The sequence below is a fragment of the Arachis ipaensis genome, chromosome B09, assembly GCF_000816755.2.
Source record: "Arachis ipaensis cultivar K30076 chromosome B09, Araip1.1, whole genome shotgun sequence".
In the NCBI taxonomy this organism is placed as follows: Eukaryota; Viridiplantae; Streptophyta; class Magnoliopsida; order Fabales; family Fabaceae; genus Arachis; species Arachis ipaensis.
In genome coordinates this window covers 526,728-532,511 of record NC_029793.2, presented here as the reverse complement: position 1 = coordinate 532,511, position 5,784 = coordinate 526,728, and the positions used below count along the sequence as shown (strand labels likewise).

Here is a 5,784-nt window from a genome sequence, read left to right as displayed (position 1 = left end):
AGTGTTTTTGGCTGAGGAGTCTGATTCAATATATTCTGTCATCATGTGGACTAATTGATCATAAGATAGCTCCAACTGTCCTTTTTGAAGATAATACAGCATGCATTGCTCAACTTAAGGGTGGATACATCAAAGGTGATAGAACAAAGCATATTTCTCCCAAATTCTTCTTCACTCATGATCTTCAAAATCAAGGGACAATTGATGTCCAACAGATCCGTTCAAGTGACAATCTGGCAGATTTATTTACAAAGTCACTTCCAAAATCCTCCTTTGAAAGATTGGTACATGAGATTGGGATGCGCCGATTTCGAGACATTAACTGATGTCGACAAGAGGGGGAGACTGTACTCTTTTTCCCTTGGTCAGGTTTTTTTCCCATTGGGTTTTTCTTGACAAGGTTTTTAATGAGGCAGTCCCCATTACAAAGGATATTGTACTCTTTTTCCTTCACTAAGGTTTTTCCCACAGGGTTTTCCTTTAGTAAGGTTTTAACGAGGCAATAATTCTAAATGGACATCCAAGGGGGAGTGTTACGATATGGATGTCCATATCCATTCTATGTCTACTCAGCAAGCACTCTTGGAAAGTACATGCATTTAAGAATGTGCGGTGCATGCTTTCCAACTTTTGAAAATGTGAACCTTGAATTTGTATAAATAGAGGAATGATCTTAGGCTTTACACGGCAACATAAGCAAATAATAATAAAATCACTTCTCTCTTTATGTTACAATCAAATACTCTTCTCTTTATATTTCTTCTACAATTCTTTCTCTTCTTTTATTTTATAAGTATTTTAAATTCTATTTTCTATTACTCTTTACATATAATATTAATAGCAATATTAATCATCTTTATTATATTGAGATTGTAACAATAAACAAATTTTATTATCTCTCTCTTTATTTTTAATACTTCTTTCTATCTTTGTATATATATACACATTATAACATATAATATTATTATATATATATAAATTATTATTGAATTAATTATTTTAATACTAAAATTTTCTATTTATACATCTCTATTATATATATATTATTTCACAACAAAAGAATCTTTTTCTGACATATTAATACACCTAAACAAGCTCTTAAAAATTTTGAAAGACGAATTTTATTAAAAAAATTTGATAACCAATTTAGAAAAAGAACGACTTTAGAAACGAATTTAACTATTTTCTCGTAAATTGATGCAGTTGTGTACTTTTAAAAAAAAAATAACTAATATATCAAATAGATCTTCCCTCAATAATGATATGAACAAAGCAACTAAATTTACTGATTCCTTTGATTATGAGGTGCCAGAATTATGTTTTTTGGGGTGGACAGGGTTATGAGTAGATGATGATATGGTATGATGGCTTTGTCTACATTTGAGTTGAGTGAAGTTTGCTTCCGGAAAAGGAAAAATATATGCTTGTTTTGAGATTGAAATCCTGAAGAAGCATGTCCTTGTTAACTCAGGAGGGATTCCATAACATAACGAAATGAATATGTGGATATGGATAAGGAATCGGATCTCTATCTTGCGTTTCTTTGGATAGAATCCAAGTCACTTTCACGAAACTGAGCCCATTCCCAAGAGCCATTCAATTATATACCATCGATTCTGAAGCCGTAATTTTTATTTTTATATGTATCTCATTTATGAGTAATGTATAAATTAAGAAGCCCATGTGGATGTAGGATTATGAGGTGCCCATGCCTCTGAATTAAAGCCACGCATGGGCATCATTACATTATTATAATATGCTTAATAATTGGTAAGCTTGGTGCATGCAATGAACCTATCTAGAGAGTCCAATAATTTATGGTTTAGGCAGGCGGGTAAGGTGGGTGTGCCAGGTAATGAGCTTTCCCAATTAGCACTAAGAGTTGAATTAACGTACCATTATTATCGTTACTTGTCTCGCCAACCATGGCGCTTCCGAAGGCTTAACAGGCACTAATCCATGTCTTAAGCCGTAAGATCAAATTGAATGGTCTGCTTCACATTTGGCACAACCGTGTGGGACTATATGCCACAACCCTCATACTTCGAACTTCAATAAAGGCGGCACACCCTTACCGCTTTGACTTTTAATTTTCTCATTGGAAAATAAGAGTCATGATAAGTGACTATATATGTTATTTAATAAGGTTGAATTTAATGATATGTATTTAATAAGAGGAATGCTATGGCCAGCAATTTTGGTGTTTTATAACCATTAATTCGTTATTAATAGTGTTTTTAATGATGTAAGATTACATCTAATTGTAGAAAATTACTTACTTTTGTTTGATGGTTTAAGTGCTGACCAAAAAATACAAAAGTTGCTGTCTCTCTAGACTTTTCTATTTAATAATGCTTTCTTCATACAACAGATAAATTGTTTTATGAAAAAAGGACAAATAGGTCCCTAACCTTTTGTCCTGCGGACATTTTTGTCCTTGACCATTAAAAAAATACTTTTAAGTCACTGACCTTCACAAAACTTTGACGGATTAATCCCTTCGTCTAAATGACTTCGTCAGGGACTGATCCGTCCAAATATCTCTATCAAGGACTAATCTGTCCAAATTTTGTGAAGGTCAGGGAGTTAAACATATTTTTCAATGGTTAGGAACGAAAATCTGCGGAGCAAAAGCTCAGTGACCTAGTCCTTTTCTCTTGTTTTATTTACTAAGCTTAGCATAACCGACCGGGTAGATATTCTAAGCACTTTTTTGCTTGTTACCATCTTTTAACTTTAATTTATAAACTATATATAATGCTACATAGCTTGACCTATATAAGGAAGGAAAATGTGGTGAAGCATCACATAACCACTACACAGAGGGCTTTGAGATTTTTCAATTAGAGAAGCAACAATGAGAAGGAATAACTATGTTGAACCTTCAACTTCAACTTCATCAAGGGACAAGCAGCAAGCTTTTTCAGATGAGAAAAGAAAGGAAGGGACAAAGACAGCATCATCGGAGAAGAAAGAGAGCGGGGAAAAGAAGCTAGAGAGGAAGAACACTGAAGATATAAATGCCAGCGCTGATGCCTTCATCAAGAACTTCAGGCAGCAGCTCCTTATTCAGAGGCTCCAATCCATTGAGAACTATGAACAAATGCTTGCAAGGGGACTTTGATTAATGCAATATAATTATATATCATCATTAATTACATATATAAGGTTGTGTATGCATGCATATGTATGGATGTATCATGAATATATATTTGTACATTTGTTGTTTCTTTATTTGCTCTTTAATTAGTGCACAAGCAAGCATGGTTTATTCCCCTGCTGCCAAAATGGAGCATGATGATGATGATGATGAATGAATTGAAGCCTTGACTGATGTGTATCATTCATTTATTTGGCTTATCATTAATGAAGAGTAGTTTATATATATAAATATACCTTGCTTTTTCTGTGATACAAGGATTCAATCACCCAAATGCTATCTATCTAATCTCTTATCTAATCATATACAAGGATTCAATCATCAAACAAAGTACTTCGTAATGGTTTTCTAAAGCATTAGACTTTTCATTATGGCAGAGATACATAAATCTTGGTAGAATGGATAGTCATTTTGTTTCCAGAATGCAACATATAAATCTTAGTTAATTGCTTGTGTTAGGTTCTTTTCTTAGATAACATTTTGCCTCTTTTATGTTCATTGGTAGAATAAAATATCCATATTCAGAAAAAAAAAAAAACTTTACGATTTATGAAGGATACTTTAGATTTAAAATAAGACCTAATATGTTACCAATAAGTGCATTCACGAGCGGAATTTAGTCTAGATAATGGAGGGTCGTCCAAATTTTTTATAAAAAAGGGTGGAAACTCAGGTGCAGTTGACTTCACCTGAAGTTGATAGTTAAGAGTTATTAGATGAAAATTTAGTCAAATTAGTCAAACCATCTAACGACTCTCACATATCAACTTCACATGAAGTCAACTGCACCTGAGTTTCCACCATAAAAAAATTAGTAGTACTTCTTCAAAAAAAATAAAAAATAGTTTAGTTGACTCAAATATTTTATTACTAGCAGCTTTTCTATTCGGATTTTGCAATTTTCTATTCAACAAGTAACACTCCCTCTACCTTTGAGTTTAAATATAAAAAATTAGATATTTTTTATTTATTTAATTTAATATTATTTTATATTTTAATATTTTTTTATATAAAAAAATAACATTTACATACAATTTAAATAAAATAAATGTCTTAAAATCACTTTGAATTGGAATGTTTAAACACAAATTAATTATTATATAATCAATTCTATAAGAAAGTAATTTTACAAATATATGATTATACAGATGATTTCTTTATATCATTTTTTAAAAAAATGAAAGCTGAGTCCTAAAAAAAGGACGGCTTTTTTTTGTCAAAGAGAATCAGTTTTTTTTATGAGTTTTTGGTCATGAAAGAAAGTTGAAACAACTGATGATGGATTTAGGCTGATCATTTATTGGAGTTGTGCACTGTCGATACGACATTTTCGAGTAAAGCCCACTAAATGACGAGGCCACCAAATGGAAGCAATTTTTGGTTTTTGTACCTCCAAATTTCAAACTTTATTAATCTAAGTTATTTTTGTTTATCATATTGGCCGTTATATAGTATCGAATATTGAATACATAAACAATCAAATCATACATATATACTATGTTAATGCAAAATTTTTCCAATCAACCTGTAGTAAATTAAGTATGTGCAATCCCTCTTAATTACTAAATTCATGGGATATTACTTTAACTTTGAGGTGTGCAAGAAATATTTGTTTATTGAAGGTGCTAGTCTAGTTTGGATAAATAACTTAAATAAGTTCTTTTAAAAAAAAGTTTAAAGAATAAGGACTTTTATTAAGAGCAGTTTATAAATAAGTTATTTTGTATTTGAATTTTTAGTTATAAAAGTACTTATTTTAAAGTTGTAGCGTCTGAATAAATAACTTAAAAAATATTATTTTTTTACACAATTTTATATAACCTAATCATTAAGATCGTTTAGACAACTGATTTTTTATTTGCTCTCTTATTAGTTTTATTTTGTAGGCAATTGATTCTTCCTATGTAATATCATTACCAATTGATTCTTCTACTTCATCTTCACTCATAATTGTATTCTTGTATCTGGTGAATAGTCATTCTCAATAATTTTGATAACAATGCCAAAAGAATTATTGTGTAGTTAGTGTTTGCTGTTTTATTGTGTATGATATGGTAGGTAAAAATAAAAAACAAATATAAGATGTGTGTCAATGTATATTTTGTTGCTGTTTTTTATTTATTTTTTACTCCTATTAGAACTCCTTCCTCTTTTATTGGGGTCAATAACTTGCTATAACTAACTATAAAAATAATAGCAAGCTATATAAAAATAAAATCACACGTGAAAAAAATAAAATTAAAATTGAGATTTTATACCACATACAATGTTAAATACAAATTTAATAATAAAAATAGAGTGATAAAATGATTAAAAAAAAAACTAGAAGGAATATATACAAGAGGTGGTTCAGATGGAACATTGTTTTAAAATGATGGTAGATGGTCAATAGCAGATGAAGGTGAAAACTCAGGTGAAGTCGACTTCACGTGAGAGCCGTTACATTATTTGACTCATTTGACTAAATTTTCATCCAATGGCTCTCAGATATCAACTTCACGTGAAGTCGACTTTACCTGAGTTTCCACTGCAGATGAAACATTGCATAAAAATGATGGTGGAAGGTCAATGTAGTAGATTTTTTTTTATTTTAAAGTCAATTTTATTTTACGGACGTGAGAATG

The 5,784-nt window shown here is 30.6% G+C and overlaps 1 long non-coding RNA gene across 1 annotated transcript in view; it reads right to left on the bottom strand.

The window, feature by feature from the left end:
• Window positions 1-5,784, bottom strand: part of LOC110267323 — a 19,884-nt gene that overhangs the window by 7,885 nt on the left and 6,215 nt on the right. The window lies entirely within an intron of this gene.